The sequence below is a fragment of the Helianthus annuus genome, chromosome 3, assembly GCF_002127325.2.
Source record: "Helianthus annuus cultivar XRQ/B chromosome 3, HanXRQr2.0-SUNRISE, whole genome shotgun sequence".
Classification (NCBI taxonomy): Eukaryota; Viridiplantae; Streptophyta; class Magnoliopsida; order Asterales; family Asteraceae; genus Helianthus; species Helianthus annuus.
In genome coordinates, this window is record NC_035435.2 from 51813286 (window position 1) to 51833085 (window position 19800).

General features: G+C 43.4%; 1 protein-coding gene across 1 annotated transcript in view; it reads left to right on the forward strand.

Annotated features, from left to right (window-relative positions):
* The first annotated feature begins 8444 nt into the window (after positions 1–8444).
* LOC110929000 (arginine decarboxylase) overlaps positions 8445–19800 on the forward strand; it is a 31245-nt gene continuing 19889 nt past the window's right edge. The window contains exons 1-8 of the mRNA XM_022172089.2: positions 8445–8786; positions 9142–9280; positions 9809–10056; positions 10304–10375; positions 10458–10608; positions 11262–11370; positions 12753–13490; positions 14163–14204. The gene's annotated coding sequence lies outside the window, so the exon portion shown is untranslated. The remainder of the gene's footprint in view (positions 8787–9141; positions 9281–9808; positions 10057–10303; positions 10376–10457; positions 10609–11261; positions 11371–12752; positions 13491–14162; positions 14205–19800) is intronic.

The following is a 19800-nucleotide window of genomic DNA, read 5'->3' on the forward strand; positions in this document are numbered from 1 at the left end:
GCGAAGCATGGGGCCAAACAAGAGAAGGGCTGCTTGTGAAGAGACCCGCAAACTGCTCAAAGTGGGGATAGTCAGGGAAGTCAAATACCCATCCTGGGTTGCCAACCCAGTCATGGTTCAGAAAAAAGATGGGGGATGGAGGATGTGCATCGATTTCCAAGACTTAAACAAAGCATGCCCCAAGGACTGCTATCCCCTCCCGGAGATAGACACCCAGGTCGACTCCCTGTCCCAGTACCCGCTGAAGTGCTTCCTAAACGCCTACAAGGGATACCACCAAATACAGATGTCAATAGAAGATGAAGAAAAGACCGCCTTCATCACCGATGAGGGAACATTCTGCTATACTAAGATGCCCTTCGGTCTCAAAAACGCGGGGGCGACATACCAAAGGTTTATGAACACCTTGTTTAGGGAGCAAAGGGGAAGGAATCTAGAGGTGTATGTTGTCGACATTGTCATCAAGAGTCTGACAGAAGCAGCCATGATAGACGACATAGCTGAGACTCTCAACACAATGCAGGATGTAAACATGAAGCTGAACCCCAGGAAATGCTGTTTCGGGGTAGAGGAAGGAAATTTCCTGGGGGTGGTGGTAACTAAAGGAGGGATAAGGGCAAACCCAGAAAAAACCCAGGCCGTGGCCGAAATGCGCTCCCCCAGGTCCTTGAGGGACATCCAGCAATTAAACGGAAGGCTGATTGCGCTAAATCGTTTTTTATCAAAAGTGGCTGATAAAACCCTCCCTTTTATGAAGGTGTTAAAGGACTGCATCCAGACCAACAAATTCAACTGGACCACCGAGGCTGAAACTGCCTTTCAGGAAATGAAGGCCTACATCTACAAGCTCCCAGCGTTAGCCACCCCGGTGCCCGGGGACCCGCTACTTCTTTACCTATCTGCCTCTAAAACGACCATAAGCGCGGTCATGATGGTGGAACGGGAGGGGAAGCAGATCCCCATATATTTCATCAACAGAACACTCAAGGGGCCCGAGGAACGGTACATGCCTCTAGAGAAACTTGCATTAGCCCTGGTCTTTGCATCTCGGAGGCTCAGAAGATACTTCCAAGGGCATAAGGTCACCTTAGTCACTGATCAACCCCTTCAGAAAGTGCTTAGAAAGCCGAAACAGTCAGGACGACTGGCTAAATGGGCCGTAGAACTGGGAGAACACTCTCTAGAGTTCAAGCCCAGGACAGCCACGAAGGGACAGATACTGGCCGACTTCCTAGCAGAAGTACCCGAGGACGAAGAGAGGGAATTACAAAAGTGGGAAACTTTGGAGGAGGAAGAAAGAAGGAGGGGGACGAAGCCGTCTGGAAGTTGTTCATTGACGGAGCATCCAGTGAAGAAGGGAATGGTGCAGGCATCACGTTGATAAGCCCCGAGGGGGTTGAGCTGACATATGCTATAAGGCTAGATTTCGAAAACACCAACAATATCGCCGAATACGAAGCCCTCCTAGCAGGGATGAGATTGGCACAGAAGATGAAAGCAAAACACGTGGAGGCTAGTACCGATTCACAGTTGGTGGTGAAGCAGTATCAGGGGGAATATGAAGCGAAGGATAGCATCATGGCTCGGTATGTGGTGAAAGTTAAAGAGACAGCTAAGGCATTCAGAACCTTCAAACTGGAATACATCCCCGGAGGGAGGAACAGAAAGTCTGATGCACTCAGCAAGTTAGCTTCAGTAGCATTCGACCACCTCGCGAAGGAGGTCAAAGTAGAGGTCTTGACATCCCCCTCCCTGGACGTAACGGAAGTAGCCACAATCGAAAGTTCCCAAGAAACATGGATGACTCCAATCGTTAAATTCCTCCGGGACGTGACTTTGCCCGAGGGGGAATGGGCGGCCAGAAAGGTAAGAGTCAAGGCCTTACAGTATGAACTAATTGGAGAAGAACTATACCGAAGGTCGTATCTGGGTCCGTCCCTAAAGTGCATATACATGGAAGAGGCCGAATATGTGATCAGGGAAATGCACGAGGGAATCTGTGGAATGCACTCAGGACCGAGAACGATTGTAAGAAGGGCAATGAACGCAGGATTCTACTGGCCGCGAATGTACGAGACGGCATCTGAAGAGATCAAGAAGTGTGATAACTGCCAAGTACATGCACCAATGACCCACCAACATAAACACCCTATGGTCCCGGTCTCGACGTCTTGGCCATTTCAAAAATGGGCCATAGACATAATTGGGCCTTTTCCAGAGGGCCCGGGGGGGGTCAAATACGTGGTAGTGGCCATTGATTATTTCACTAAGTGGATCGAAGCGAAACCCCTGGCAAAGATCACCAGAGATCAAATGAGGCGGTTTGTACTGCATAACATCGTGTGCAGGTATGGGGTCCCGAAGGAACTGGTGAGTGACAATGGGGTGCAATTCGCCGGGAGACCCTTCAAGCCATGGCGCGAACAAATGAGAATCCAACAGGTATTCACCTCTGTAACCCATGCCCAAAGTAACGGATTGGTAGAAAGAGCCAACCAGAGCGTTATCAAAGGAATGAAGGGCAGGCTTGGGAGGAAACAGAAGGGCTGGCTATAAGAACTTCCATTTGTGTTATGGGCATACCGAACCACTCCCAAAAGTTGCAATGGGGAGACCCCATTCAGCCTTACCTACGGGACGGAAGCCATGATCCCTGCAGAGATCGGGTCCCATACCGCCCGGATGAAGCTGAGGGATGAGGAGAACGAGCAGGATCTAAGAATGAACCTGAACTTATTGGAAGAAAGAAGGGAAGTAGCAGCGGTGAAAGAAGCTCACTACAAAAAACTTCTGGCAAGTTACTACAACGCACGGATGAGGAAGCTCAACCTCGTCCCAGGGGGCCTAGTCCTTAGAGCCAACGAGGCCAGTTTACAGGAAAACACCGGGAAGTTGGGACCTAACTGGGAAGGCCCATATAGAATCACATGGGCAAACGGGAAGGGAACGTGCAAGTTGGAGACTTTGGAAGGAAAAGAGGTCCCCAGGACCTGGAACCTGATGCAGCTCAGGAAGTATTACATGTAAGGGGCAAGCCCCCAGGAAAAAACGGCCAAGGGCCACTTTTGTTGTAGGAAAATTATATGTATAGGGACTTCCCCCCCCCCCTCAAAGTAAACCTTTTGTAAACAATCTGTGAAGGGAAGTATAAATCCCCCAAAGATTTAATGAAAAGACGGACAAAAGTGTCCCATTTTGAAAACTGCGGGTAATCATACCTGGGCAGACGTGCCTATGAACACCCTTTAAATCTATAACTAGAACAAGCAAACACACGTGTATGAGGCATTCAAGACATGCCCAAAGCCCGGCCGTGGGGCTAATAAAGGTCTAGCTAACCTAAAAAAAACGGACACAAGCAAGTCAAAAACATAATATCACATTATAGGCTTGTCCACCGATTGGCCTCGAACAGACAATCACAGTTTAACAAAGCAAACAACAACAAACAAATAATGCAAACACACTCGTATATAGGAAACTACGAAGGGAAACCTGCTTTATTTAATACAAGTCGTACGTACAAAAAGAAGCCCCAGTAACTGGAGCAAAAAGCCAAAAAGATTATTACAGACACGGCAAGACAAAGTAAAGACATAGCTCCTCGCCAAAGCAGCTTGAAAATCTCCAAGGAACCACCAAGCTAGCTTCCGATATAAGCCCCTGCAAAATAAAACAAACGAGACAAGAAGAAGGCAACCAAGCCGAAGAGGAGCTATACATAACCATAGATCATACGATTAGCGATCAACATGGTCCCCAACACGAAGGACCATCCAAAAAAAGTCAAACATATGAGCATCCTACGGTAAGTTAGAGTTATTACAACCATATCGAAACTTGTCAAATGTTCAGAATTTACTGGGGATCACCCTCAGAAAGAGACGGCGGAGACGAGGGACCAACGGAGGAGAACAAGGCCTTCAATTCAGCAATTGAGATCATGGGATGTTCAAGAATCTTGGCAAGGACAGCTGGGGTCTTACGACCGAACTCCTCGTTTAGCTTGGATAACTTCTTCTTTGCCTTGGAGTTGTAAAGAGGAGTCTCTTTCCTGCCCAGGCCCTGGGCAGAATAAGCATAGCCATCCTTCAACCCCGCTTGATAGCCAACATCCCTATAGGCCCTGTAAATCTCCTCCAAACCATTCTTAAAGTCTTCTGATTGAGCAACAGCGGTCAGGAAGGCTCCAAAACCTTCAGTGATCAACCAGTGCTTCTCCCCAGCCAACCGTTGGTTGTCATCTGAAGTTATCCCATAATCTGCATACATAGTGTTAAGCTGCTCCTGAGAAACGGAGCCAACCTCCTTCATATGCTTCAGCTCAGCAGCAAGCTCCTCATTCTCCGCAATCAACGATGACATCTCCTGCTCCCAGGCCCGCTCCTTCCTCTCAAGGATAGCCCCAGCTCCCTAGACAAAGAACCAATGAATATGGCAGTATGTGTATATAAAAAAAAGGGGGGAGGGGGGAGAAGATTATGCACCTTCTCCTCCTGTAGCCTCCTCTCAGCATCAACTACTTGGCCTCTAAGCCCAGCAACAACCGACTGGGAAGCCTTAAGCTCAGCCTTGAGTCCCTCGTTTGCTTTCCTCAAATCGTCAATCCTTTGCAGCATCCCAGCACCCCTAAAGAAGCTTTCACACAAAGACATGCTGTACTGATCTTCAAAGAGATCATCCCTCAGGGCAGAATTTACAAATTTATGTGAGGGGGGGACAACATGACTCAGAAAATCCCTGGCTGCTTCAGGAGTCCCTATCACGGAAGAACTAGTTACCTTCCACTTGGGAACATAAGAGGTAGGGATGGCATCAGCAAACAGAGGGGCAAGGGGGGATCGACAAGCAAGGCCCTCCTGAAAAGTAGGATTGCTAGTCCCAGTAGCACGTAACGAAGAAAGTTCATAAGCCGAAGAGAATCGAGCTACCCCCACCTCAGAGGCCTTGTCCCGGATGCGGGAAGGAGAAGGACCAGTTGGAATTTCTATAGGCTCCCGGGAACTCCCCTAAGAAACAAGAAGAAGGGACAGTCAGAAAAGACACAAAAAGAAAGGAGAAGAAAAGAGATAACTTACCAGTAATGGGGCACTCACTAAGCTTGAGGACTTTAAGTGCTTGGACAAAGAACCTTTGACCCCGGCAGGAGGAAGGTCAGAAACAGCCTTGGAAGAAGGAGGTTTTTGCCCACTAGCACTCCGAAGCCTCTGACGAATATTGCGAGGTGCAGGAGCCGGATGAGGACTGACAGACTTTCTCTTACGAACCAACTGTATCTCCACTTCTTCATCGTCACTCGGACCGGAGGGATGAACAGGAGGAGGGTCGGGAGAACTTTCCTCTCCGCCAGAAAGATCCTCCTCAGATCCACCCAGGGCAACAGAACCCCCTGCCTGGACGGATCCCCTCGCAACCTTTGCCTCCGCATTCAGCCGGGGATCAACCTCGTCATCAACCACATACTTCACATCCTTGGAATCACCTTGAAGAAGCCGCCACAAAGTTATCTCTGCACAAGGCACCAAAGATGACTACGGGTCCCCAAAAGCATGAAAGGAAAAAGAAAATGATTATAAGAAACAGACCCGGAACAAAAAGTACCTTTCTTGCCAAAGAAGGCTCTTGGACGAACTGGGTAGGAAGGACTCAAACCACCCATGGCAAGCATCCCCTCGGAAAAAGTGAAAGCCCTTGTGGGATTATCACACATTCTTTTCCACTGAACAGTCTCACCCGCAGAAAGGGTGGGGACAACATCCTCAATAGCAGCGTCAAGATCCTTGGGAGCAGGGGAATCCGGTAACATAGCGGCTGAAACAAAGATGAATCTACACTTCCAGTCCTTCGGATAAGTAGAAGTGGGCATAAAACTGTAACAGGGCCTTGAAACGTTGTTCTGTCGCTTCGCGAACGTGAACCAATCTCCGTCGGAAATAAGCCGGTAAAACATGCAAAACAAAGGAACCGAGGGCTCCCCTGAGATGGCCGCACAAGACAGTTCAAAATGAACCACTCTCATTAACCCTAAAGGGTGAACCTGTGAAAAGTGAACACCGAAGTGACGGAGCAGAGAAATCTTGAAAGCAGAGAGGGGGTATCGGACCCCACAGGATGAAAAGGCAAGGGTATAAATAGGTATCCTGTCCGGCGTACATTCTGCCGACTCACTAGGACCAGGCAGAGAGGGAGAAAAGCGATCCGGGATATTATACGCTTCTACAAAGGACTTCAAGTCCTTTACCGTCAACACAGATCTTATGGACACTACAAAAAAAGTCCATTTAGTGGCACACACTTCTAGTGGCATTTAGCTTTTGTGCCACTTATTTAGGTTTTAGTGGCACTTTACGTGTGCCATATTTGCTTAGCACACGTTTTTAGTGGCATTTAGTTCTTATGCCACTAATTTAGATCTTTAGTGATACTTTCCATATGCCACTAATATATTTGATAACTTTTAATAGTACTTTACGTATGCCACTATTTCCTAAGTGCTTCTAAATTTTAAAATCTTCTTATAACACGCTAATAAAATGTGTCTTGAAATATATACCCGACCCGATTACCCGAAACCACACACCCGTTTACCCGAACTATATACCTGGATTTTTTAATTTATATTTTTATTTTCCATTTACCGTTTTCTATTAGTATTTTTATTTTTGTATGTTCATAATGTGAAAAAATAAATTTTCGTTTAGTATATGTATTTGATAATATTATTTATATTTTGTATGTTATAAAGTATATAGATATAAGTGTATAAGTACTATAAAGTTATTATTAATTTATGATAAAACATATATTATGTAATGTACTTTTTTAATTTATAATGTATAAATAAAATACATAATAACATGTATTTGGAAACCCCAACATATATCTTTTAACAAATTAATGGGTATATCTGATACCCACATGCATACTCGATACCCGACGGGTAATTACCCGACAAATACCCAACAGGTATTGGGTCAGTTATGGGACACAATTACACAAGCGGGTATGAATATAGGATTACTAATCTCCGACCTGAACCCAACCCATTCCCATCCCTATTCAAATCCCTCTCAAATATTCCCCCGACTATTAATATCGAGTAAATTGCCATTTTAGTCCCTGAGTTTTGTCCAAATTTGCCATTTTAGTCCAAATAGTTTTTTTTTGCCTCTGGGTCCCTGACTTTTCCCTTTTGTTGCCATTTTGATCACATACACTAACTCCATCTAAAAACTCTATCTTTAACCAGGGGTATTTTGGGGATTTTCACTTTAAATGTTTTCAATTGCCATTTTGATTCAATTCCAAAAAATCAAAAAAATTCCAAAAAATAAAAAAAAATCCAAAAAATTCTAAAAAATAATAAAAATTCTAAAAAATCATAAATATTCTAAAAAATTCTAAAAAAATACAAAAAATCCGTTTCGGCGCGAACCGTTTCGAACCCGAACCGTTTCGAGCTGAACCGTTTCGACACGAACACTTTCGACCCGAACCGTTTCGAGCTGAGCCGTTTTGACGCGAACCGTTTCGACCCGAACCGTTTCGAGCTGACCCGTTTCGACGCGAACCATTTTGACCCGTACCGTTTCGAGCTGAACTGTTTCGAGCTGAACCGTTTCGAGCTGAACCGTTTCAAGCTGAACCGTTTCAAACCGAACCGTTTCGAGCTGAACCGTTTCGAACCGAACCGTTTCTAGCTGAACCGTTTCGACCCGTACCGTTTCGAGCTGAACCGTTTCGAACTGAACCGTTTCGAGCCGAACCGTTTCTAGATGAACCGTTTCGAACCGAACCGTTTCTAGCTGAACCGTTTCGACCCATACCGTTTCGAGGCACGGTTCGCGTCGAAACGATTCAGCTCGAAACGGTTCGGGTCGAAACGGTTCGGCTCGAAACGGTTCGGCTCGAAACGGTTCGGCTCGAAACGGTTCGGGTCGAAACGGTACGGGTCGAAACGGTTCGCGTCGAAACGGTTCAGCTCGAAACGGTTCGGCTGGAAACGGTTCGGCTCGAAACGGTTCAGCTCGAAACGGTACGGGTCAAAACGGTTCAGCTCGAAACGGTTCGGGTTGAAACGGTTCGCGTTGAAACGGTTCAGCTCGAAATTTTTGGAATTTTTTAGATTTTTTCGGGTCGAAACAGTTCACGTTGAAACAGTGTCAGTTTAGAATTTTTTGGAATTTTTTTGAATTTTTGGAATTCTTTTATTTTTTGGAATTGGATCAAAATGTCAATTGAAAACATTTAAAATGAAAATCCCCAAAATACCTCTGGTTAAAGATGGAGTTTTTGGATGGAGTTAGTGTATGTGGTCAAAATGACAACAAAAGAGAAAAATCAGGGACCTAGAGGCAAAAAAAACTATTTAGACTAAAATGGTAAATTTAGACAAAACTCAAGGACTAAAATGACAATTTACTCATTAATATCCTCCAAAAATTTTGAACTCCCTCTCAAAATTTGCCCCAACTATCTTTAATCTGCCATAGGTTCCCACAAACCCAAATTTTCCCAAATTCCCTCTCAAAGCTTTGAAGTTGTCAGGAATTTCTCCATAGTTCATTTCCATCTGAGCATTCATTTCCAAATCTTGATTCGTGGTTCTGAAACACTAGGGCAAACAACATATCTGATGCATGCGCTAGGTATGGAGTATGTTTGGATGTGGAGCTGAGTTCCGATGGGTCACCAGTGCGGTAAGGGATGGCGGTGTTCTGTTCCGGTACAACAGATGACGAGGGTTATTTTGCACTTCATCGATAGGATGCTTCGAGTCAATTCCGGTAAGTACATCAGCTCTGATTTGCTTAGGAAACCGCATGGTTAATCTAACCTACATCCACCACCGCCATAGAGTATAGCAGGAGTTTCTGATAATAATTTAATTTATAGCTGGTTCGTGTTTTCTTGAGTAACTCTGTTTTGTGGTTGTTTGATTTCCAACTCAGGGTTTTATCTATTTACATGAACAAAATCATGAATTTTATATTACTGTAGGTATGATTCCCAAGTTGTTATTTGAAAGGAAAATCTTTGAATTTCTGTTAAAAATGCTTAATTTAGATTTTGACATGTTTGTTCCTCTGTTTCTTGATGCGCTTGGGTTCAAAACCCTAATCCTATTTGTTTTTCTGTTAGACGGTTCGGTTTCACGACACGGATGTTGGATGTGAACACGTATTAGCGTTGATATGCTTGATTGCGCTTCTTTGTTTCACGGATTTGGGTCTACTTCGTAGACTTTAGATGTAGGCATTACAGGCACCAAGCGATTAAGGTAAACAATCGTTTCTTTGCTTTAGGTTTTAACAACCACAAGATGTAACAAATTTTAATCTATAACAAATTTCATTTGATATATGCTGTTACATGTTAAGTGGTGGAATGAGATTTTTTAATGAAGTATAAATTAAACTTGGCAAAACGAGTGGGTCGGGTCAGGTGGCGTGTCAAAATGGGTTCGGGTCAAAATGGGTTAATTAAAAAAGGGTTGTTTTGGTTCGGGTAGGAATGGGTTCGGGTCAAAATGGGTCTCGGTCAGAACGGGTTTCGGGTCGGTTTATAAATGCTTTTTTATGAGAAATAAACATACCACTTTGATCCAAAATAACAAACATGCTTAATACAGACAAAACCTCAACTAAAAGTATGACCCGTCCTTATGATTGGAATGTAAGCCTAGATTACTTTTATCTCACTATCCTAACTCTATATAAGAGCTAGTAACCTCGAAAGAGCAGGTAAAACTTATAAGCTTATACACAAAAAATATAAAATTAACATTATAAATGGTACAACGTACCAGAATAGCGTACCGGATCGTAGCGAATTCGTGCCATCTAGTATGTTGTGGTTTGTTGGTTGTTCGAAGTGGCTGGGTTGTCTACGTGTAAAGGGAGTAAGATAAAGGTCGGGGAGCACGTGAAGTTTACGTTTCCGATGGAGAGATCGTTGACCGGTCCCCCACCAGAGAAATTTGGCGGTGGCGGGAGGGGTAGGCAGCCAGTTGCGTGTTCGGAGATTGTGAGGTTTTCTACTGTGGCTTCTGGGGAGGTATATGTCTGATGTCTTTTTATATGTTTTCTTAGGAAATGCTAAATAAAGATTACAGTGTGGACTTATGGTTATACAGGCCGTATGTATGATAGGTTAAAATGGTCGTATGACTTGTTATATTGATAGATCATACGGGCCATTATGTTTCATACGGGCGGTATGAGTCGGTATTCGCCAAAATCATATGGACTGTGTGAGGTGTTAAACTGACATTGAAATGACTGATGTGAGGACACACGTACAGGGAAAACGAAGAGATATCTCTGATAACAATCTCGACAATATCGTGGGTGTTGCAAATGACTCTGAGTTAGAGGTATCATTTTAAATTCTGTTATATAACCTTGTGTATTAAAAGTGATCTGAAGACGTTAACAAATATATTTATTTTGTGTTAGAAAATGGAACCTCCTAGTGCTTTATCGTGTGATCTCGTCCCTATCAAAAGCAAGCGCTTTATTGGATGGTTCATTTGGAGAAGGGACCGTGCATTTATGACGCAGCTACAACCCTTCACCCGTGTTGGGATGCCTATCATCTTGCCGACAAGTACATCTTTTTCACGCAATATAATTACAACAGTAATTTATATATTATTATATAAATAGTTAATACGTTGATGATGTTTACAATATGATTACAACAGTAATTTAAAATACCGGTCAGAATATCGGTACCGATATTATTCGCAATATTGATAAATATTTGACTCATATATCACCGATTTTCTTGATATTAGTACCTTTTTTCTTAGTTCTACTATTCGTCTTTCTTCTTATTGCTGTTATTAGTGTTTTAAGTCTTAATATGTTGGTGCTTCATGTCTTAATCAGTTTTTACTTTCTACAATTGATAGTGTTTTGTAAGTTGCAAAAGGTTAACTTGTTAATGGTAGGAGAGTATCCTCAATTGTTAGTGTTAAATTGTTATATATATAAATTCTGTGTGATAATAAAATTACCAATAGCGCACCGTTATCCCACCGTGATAACATATCTCAAATATCGTTCCTTGACTGATATCTGATATTTTACAGTATTTAACTGCATAGTTTGAGATTTTACATAATCCAATTTAACGTTCGTAATAGATAATGGGTCCAAATTTATAACTCTTATCTATAAGTTATAATGCACTGCTTGATAGCTAATTCGCCACATCAACTATATTCATTTTATATTTTCTTTTGTTTCTTTATGCAGGAGGAAGTTTATAGTTTATGTGAACGCGTTTTCGGGTGAACTTTCACTTATTTTCATGCTAATTCATCAACTATAGTATATATTTCCATGCCACATAACTTATTTTAAGGTAACTTTGACTTTTTTTTCCTTTACTTTAGTCAACTATTAATGATTTGTGCATTCCTGCTCTTTTGCACTAGCCGAAAATGTAAAATCACTCTTTTTAACACATCTCAATCCAAAGTTGAAAATAACATTATGCACATTATCTCATATGTAAAAATATCTTTTGATCTGTTTTTTATGTTTGATATTTAGACTTAGGTTGACACTTATTAGTTTTTTTCTTTGCAAACATTTGGAATCTTTGGAAGATGATTGATAGAACATTTTAATTGAATTGATTATATTATTATGATTTCTCCATTTTACAAATTTATTTTTATTTTTTAATGTAAATGAATAATAATTGTAATCAATAAAAAATTAATATGATAAATAATTTGATGTGATTTTTTGTGGCAAAAAATATGTGTCACTAAAAACCCAAAAGTTAGTAGTGGCAGAAAAAACCATAGTCACCTAATTCGCTAGAAAAGTGGCGAATTTCGTATTGGTACGTTTCGTACCATACGGAATTCGTTTTCGTATAATACGGTTCGAATTCGTGAATTCACTCCATGAATTCAGCGTTTCATTCCATTCAATTCTGCGAATTACCTGCACCAATTCACTGAATTCCGTTTGCAATAATAGCGAATTTTAAGGGTCAATACGTATTAGGGTTGGATACGACGCCAGTACCATAGTCACCTAATTCGCTCAATTCAGCGCATCATGTTCATCAATTCAGCGAATGGTGATGAAGATGAAAAAATTAAACCTTACCTGTGATAATGATGAACCCTAGTGAAAATGGAAGAGAAGATGGAGTTGGAGGCTGCGTTTCTTTCATCTCTTTTAACCTAAAACCTCTTTTATTTACATATTTCATCCTTTATGTTTATGTTATTATAAATATTAACCTAAAGCTTTTTTATTAAGTTACATATTTCATCCTCAAATCTCTATATTTTTACCTTTTCAAATTTAACCTAAAACTTTTCAAGCTGTTTACTTATTTGGATTTATAAAATTAGTAATTTTTGTTTTAATTTGTGTATACCGAACGGAACGGAATGGTACACCGAACCGAACCGTACCGGACCGTACCGAAATGAACCTACCCCCTTTCGAACCGAATTCGTCCCAACTAGCGAATTGCGAACCCCAACCGCGTACCCGAACCGGAGCGAACCGCGAATTAGGTGACTATGGAAAAAACAGTGCCACTAAAAGCTTATATACTTTGTGCGGCAGATTGAAAAAGTGCCACTAAAAGGCTTTAGCGTCAGCGCTTCTACTGGCACTTTTTTTGTGTGCCACCCATTTCTACAGGTGTTTTTAGTGGCACTTTTTTGTTGTTTTGTGGCACTTTTAGTATGTCACTAAATGACATTTTTTTTGTAGTGGGATGAGCGTCCACAGCGACTCATGATCGGAGAAGAAGGGGTAATCACAGAGGAGTACCATAGAGAAGGAAAAGAGGGTTTGAAAATGTTTGAGTGAGAAACCGGAAAAGAGGAATAGGGTATTTAAAGAGACGCGACTGACTTGCAGGTAACCGTCACGTCAGTTGTCTCTTCAAAATTCAAAATAAAGAACACGTGTTGTTAAAGGGTTAACTCCCGCTTTAATAAGACCGGCGATGTAATGATTAGTGAAGATGGCTCATTATAACCGATCCCAGAGGGACCCACTAGAAGAAACCACTCTTTAAACGGTTATGGCTCAGCCCTGGATCATGAGCCTCGGGTCTCAGAACCAGGGACTAAAGATGACTTGACGATGGGCCAGTGGGTAAACCCACTTTACCCGCTTTGGGCCTTTTTATCTAGAAGCCCAATTATTTAAAAAGCCCACCGGTCATAATAACCTTACTCACTAAGGTTTCTCCTATGTATAAATGGGCGGGAAACAGCTAAGGAAGACAGGGCTCATTAAATGCATGACAAGAGGCGGCTCCGGTCTAAGTCACTGTACTTATCCGACGGATCATTAATGAAGAGGATCATCCTACCGTTGGGGGTCAGACACATGTCTGACCTTCCCAAGAACCCCCAAAAACCGTCGGATCATGCATGAGAGAATCCTTAACAAAGATAAGGGCATGTCATTATATAAGAAAGGAAGAAGGATCCAAGGAAGGTATCATCTCCGGCCATTATTCTCATTTACTACTCTCATTTATTCTTCTCATTAACTCCGACCAACATTCCTTGTATTTACTACACACAACACATTAATTAGATTCACACCAAGATAGGAACTCTCCGGTGAATACCTTCATCGGAAAACGTTCCTCTTCCTCATCCGGCAAGTTTACTTATTCTCACGCCGGAGCTTGGTCACGGATCCCCCTCCCGGGGTCCCCCCTGGCGAGGCTAACGGTTTATTATTTTGTAGCAAGCAAGGACAGGAGCTCTCTACGTCAGCGAAGATCTAACCTACGTCAGCCGGAGGTTGGGTATTCGACAGACGGTATTCAAGAGAAAATCCGGCGTAACCGGGTGTGCCATATGCAAGCATCTAGTTGGCTGAAACACTTTTTTTTTTTAATTTAAAAAAGGTCTTGAGATATTTTGTAAAAAATAAGCAAAAACTATTTTATCAAACTTATTGGTCATGATGATTATTTTGGTGAATATTTTTTTATCTTATGAATAACTGTTAAGTTTACACTTTTAATAATATTTGATTTAGTTTTAAAAACTAATGCTTTTTATGCATTTAAAACAACAATTATATATAATATTGTTATTAGTTAAAAATTATGCTAGAGGACTTCACAAACTAAAATGCAAGTTATTGATGTTGCAGAGGCTAAGGTGTAAAGGAACATCAAGAGCATCTCCGTATCAGGTAAAAAACTACCCGTTTTATAATCCTTTCTTATCGAACAATTCTACATGATTTTTTTTTTTCTAAATGATGTTAACTTTTACCAGTAAAAAAAATTATAAGCGAATTTTTTTCTATACTTGGATGCCACCTAGTTAAATTTTGATCCGTAAATGTTCAATTTTTTTTCTGGAAATACATGCTTGCGTATTCTCAAAATTTTAAGACAATATTGATTTTGTTTGGATTTGTCCTAAAATAAATTATCTTGTAAACATCTGTATTCTGTAGGATGCTATATAAGGGTTTTGATTTTCAAACCGTCTTTTGATATTTTGTACGTGTGGATAACTTGTTTTACAACTGCGAAGTGGCAAATTCAAAGAAATATATGACTGGGCTAAGATGGGTCGGTAAAAAGGACCCGGATCAACATGAATATATAGATTCAGGTTATTGAAAAAATAATCAATTTACGTCTATATAGTATTAATTATATCGAGTTGTCCTATGTATAAAGAGAAAACAGATGATATTTTACATATTTATTGTCAATTAAAGAGGTTAATATATGAAGAAACACTGAACTGATTAAGGTACTAATCAGTTTGGTTTATGTTTCTATCATGATGGTTAATCTTCTAATGTATATTTGAGCTCCGACTGGATGGATCAATCCTGCAAAACATAACACCGTTACTCGTTAATAGGGGAATGTGGGGGTTTCCCTCTTAACCAGGCTCCGGCGTGATAATAAGCGACTGTTTTGAGAGTAATTAAGTGCTAAGAGTGAGAGTAGAGGGAATGAAATGTTTAACCTGTGGAATGAGGTCTCTATTTATAGTCGGAGAGGTGTAAGAGGATATGGGCTGATGGGCCTTGGGCCGGAAATGGACAACATAGCGGATATGCTCCTTGTCTCGTTGGTGTCGACCGTCTAGTGGCTTCTAGAAGTTCTTTGGTGCTGGCGCACCTTGATTGGAGCCACGTGTCATTGTTGTCGGCCCTGCTGTCTTTCTGCCATCAGCAGACAAGTGGAGATCGTGGGACAGTTGTCTCCGTCCCCTGATTGGTGCCACGTAGGCGTCCTTATGTACTTATCGTCAGGCGATCGTGACACACGATTGACCAGACCCTGCTGGACGTTCATTGGCTCTTTTCACTGCCACTTGTACCTTGTGTACCACTGGAGATAGCCTCGCGCTTCCCTCTTGTGTGGTTCTTGCTGGGCATGTAACTAACCCGCGCAGGGTTAGTATGCCCATGTGTTCCTTTATTTATGCTAAGTGCTGATATCTGAGCTCCTTGAGGGCTAGGCCTCGCGCGGCACAAATCGGGAAGTGGTGTAAGTCGCGCGGGGCTCTCAGTAATAAGTATATTAAAATAAGGAGTATGGTCTCACGGGCAACTTCCCCCTGAGGTTTGCGCGGCTTTTTGGGACCATACCCCTTCAAGTCCCCTCAGTCCAGTGCTGCACCATGCGCAACGCAAGTGGTTGGAGCTCTGGACTTAGAAAAATAAAAGTAGAAGGGGAATGCTCTCTTGATTTTGGTTGGTGTGGCGATTTGTAAAATTGTTGTTTTCAACTGCGCAGCTTATCCGGGCAGGTTCCAAGTGGTTCATTGGGTATTTGATCGGGCGCGAGGTGTTGCTAAGGCGGTGTTAGCTTGCGCGGCCCTGGTAACTTTTGCCTGAAGTTACTTGTAATTTTATGGCGGGAAACTTCGAAATTTGAACTCTGGCAAGTTGGTAGGATAAGTCGTTAAGTGCGACGTTTGAGTTGACCCCTGGCACGGATGTCATCATGTCGACTGCGACGGTTGCACTTCGTGTCAGGAGAGTGAGGCCCACGCGCGCGTGGTAACCGTCACCCCTGCTTTTCCGCTTGACGTGGCAATCTCTCATTGGTTAGGCTAGCGGCGAAAGCGGCACGTTTACCCATCGCATTAAATGCGATGGGTATATATATCCGAAGAGATGTGAGAGGTTCTCACTTCTCTTCGTTGCTTTCCCATTCTCTCATTTTTATCTCTTTGAATCTTAAGATTTTCTTCACATCTTCAAGATTTTCTTCAAATCTTTAAGATTTTTCAGAAACTTACAACTTGCATTACCATGACTGAGGAACACCAGGAGGCTGTTTCTTCCGAGGAGGGTCCTGTTCCCGTTCTCAAGTGGGATCTTGGGCTATTCGAACAGATTGTTCGGAGTTTCCGGTTTCCACCGGAGTGGGATGCACGGTATCCGGCTCAGGGCCAGACTGCGGCCGATGCACCGTCGGGTTACATCACCTTGTATGAAGACTTCTTTCTTTAAGGTAACTTTAGGTTACCGGCGACGAACTTTATGGGGAGTATACTACACCATTCCAACTTCCATCTTTCTCAGATGAGCCCTCCTGGGATGGTTAGGGTTCGTCACTTTGAGTTTTTATGCCGATCTAATGGCATCGAGCGGACTGTGGAGAAATTCCGGGCTTTCTACCAACTGCAAAGGACGATGGGTTTCTTCTCCTTTGCCAGCCGTGGTGCTGTAAAGAAGATCTTGTTAAACCCTCCAAAGAGCTTCCACGACTGGAAACTCAAGTTCTTCTTTATTCGGGAAGAGGTACTTCCGATTGCCATGCCCTTCAGGGACTGGACTGAAGCAGTGTTGAAGGAAGATCTTCCGATCCCCAAGCAAGCCTTGTGGTATCAACAGTTAACCCCTACCCCGAATCGGGTATTTGGGGAAAATGTGCTGGTGGCCGCGCGGATGAGTGACCAGTGGTCACCAGAAAGTAAAGAGGAGCCTGTCTTGAAGATCGGCGATCAGGGTCAGTGATTCTCTTCCTTTTCTTTGTTTCAAGTGTTTGTTTTATTGTTACTTATGTTATTTGGACGTGTAGAGGCGCAACTATATCAAGCGGCCTTCGCTACATTTGGTGGATCTATAGGCGTGCGCCTATTGCGCGAGGATGAGGAGAGTTGTTACGAACAAATCAGAGGCAATTTTATGTACCCTGTTGCTGATGCCTTTACCACGCCGCCTACCACGACTGAAGGTGCGCAACTTCCTAAACCTCGTCCTTTGCGCTCTGTGACTTCTGCTGGGAAAGAGGTTGTCTATCTTTCCAGCGAGGAGTCTGTAGGGTCTTCCAGCGGCGAGCTAAGTTCGTGGTCTAATATATTTGCAGGTGTGTTGCGCGACTTGTGGATTGACCCGGAAGAGAAGAAGAAAAAACCCCTGAAGAAGAAAACAGTTAAAGCGGGTCCGGAGGTGACCAGCAAGGGGGCTGGTAGTAGTCGCGCAACCGCTGCCGCTGTTAAAGGTACTCTTCGCCTTCGACAGAGTGACTTAAACGATTATGTGATAATAAGTGACTCACTTGAAGGCTTATCACGCACAGCTGATGTAAAGACTGGAGCGGGTAGCTCAAAGAGTTCTGGAAGCGCGAGTTCTCGTAACCCTGATGTTGGCGCGACCCCTTCGGTGCATGAAGAGTAAATTGAAGAAGAAGAAGAAGATGCTGCTGCCCAGTTGGTTGGTAAAAAAAGAGTTAGGAGTGAGACCACAGCTGGTGTGGGCTCTGCGCCGATTGTTGACGTGCTTCCCTTGGTTGGGAAGACGAGCAAACTGCGCTCTCTGTACAAGTTCTCTCCTGGTAAGCTCCTGATTTCTCTCCCTTTAGTTATCTTCCTTGCTTAATTATTTGTTTTATTTCCCGCAGAGATCAAGAAGAAGACCCCTGAGAAGGGTGTCACGTTTACTGAGCCAGAGCCGAAGAGTCCGAAAATTACGATCAAGTCTTCTCAGACTGCTGGTGATGAGTCTGCTAAAGAGAAGCATATTGCTGAACAAGACGTGGTGAAAGCTGTTGACGCGCAGCGGAAAGCTGAGGAACGTTGTAAGAAGGAGGAAGAGAAAAAGAAGAAAGCTGAGGAGGATAAGAAGAAAAAAACTGAGGAAGAGAAAAAGAAGGTTGAAGAGGAGAAGAGGAAGAATGCTGAGGAGGAGAAGAGAAAGAAGGCTGAGGAGGAGAAGAGAGCCTTCGAGTTGGTGAGGGAGTAAGAACAAAAGAAGGCTATGGACAAACCTGCCAATGTTCAAGAGTCTGAGGTCGTTAGGGGTTCTGAGAGGAGGCAAGGGTCTGAAGTCGTCAAACCTACCCACCTCGCGCATGTTGAGGCCTATGACCGTTAAAGATACATATTTCCAAGGGGTCGAGTCGGTATACCTCTAGTGGTGCGAGTTTTGGTGGAGCTGGGGGCTATAACCCAAACGTTATTGGGGCGAAGGACACCGTTGGTGATATATATTATAAAAGTTATACCGAGGAAGAACGCGGTGATGCTCCTCACCAAGCTCCCTGGAGTTTGAAGCAAAAGGATACATTTCAGGAATTCGGGCCCTGCCGTGATTGGTTCTCGAACTCGTTTACTCCTGGAGAGGTTAACCGGCAGAGGGCAAAGACCCATGAAATGTTGTATCGAACTTTCGTGCTTGGAGAAGCTAATGCTCACGCCGCCAACCATCAGATAGTTCGCGAGTGGCGAACGATGGTTAGGGAGCGGGCAGACAGGGAGGGTTATCGCGAGCGGATGCTAAAGCGTATCGCTGAGTTTGAGAAGTCCAAGGCCACCTTTGATGAGGAGAAGGCCAAGTTTGATGCAGACAAGAAGGCCGAGGAATGGGGGCGCGAGGGCCTTAAAAATAAACTCTACACTGCTGAACAGCAATTGGCCAAGGAGAAGGCCGAGTTCAAGCGTATATGTGAGAGGGATAATGAGCGCGCCTTCGCGGCTCGGAACAAGATTGTTGATCTTGAAGCAAAAGTTGCTGAGCTGACCGCGAAAGTTGAAGATGCGCAGGCTGAGAAGGCTGCCAAGCAGCAGATGGAGGTTAGTTTACCACTTTACTTTTCCTTGCTATGTTGTTTTTAAAATAGCTTAAATCTTTTGTCGCTTTTCAGGCTGAGTTGGCTGAGACAAAGGTGCAACTATCCAGCAAGGATAAGGATCTCCTGGCCAAGGATGTCGAGATCGCTGAGCTTAAACGCCGTCTGAATGATCAGATTGACAAATGCGAGTCCTTGGAGATCGACCTCGAGGCGGAGAGGGTTAAGGCTGCCACTGCTGAAGAGGCGCGTGCTGTCAGCGCTGCCGCTCTGAATGTGGCTCAGACCAACTACTCGGAGGCCCAAGGCATCATTGACACGCTTGTGTCTGAGGCTGAATGGATGCGCACTCGTGGAGTAGTGCTGGTAAGTTTGTACTTGCATATTTTTGCATGCCTGATTTGCTAGTTGGTCCTAATATGCGGTTCTCGTTATAGGTTGCCAACTCTATCCTCAATGCTGGTGAGCTGGATCGCGCTGTCGCTGCTCTTACAGATTCTGCGCGCGCAGTGGGTCATCAAGGAGGCTATCTGGAATGTGCCCAACACGTTGAGGAGATGCTAGGACAAAGTTTGATGTGAGCCATTGCTCGGTGACCGACCAGGCGAATGCTGCGCTTACGCGTGCTGAGGATGCTTATGACAATCTTACTTTGCCTGTGATGGATTTGGTCATGGAGGCTTTAAAGAAAGACGACTGGTGTCAGCGTCTTAAGGCCATTCTTGATCCCCCAGTGACTGT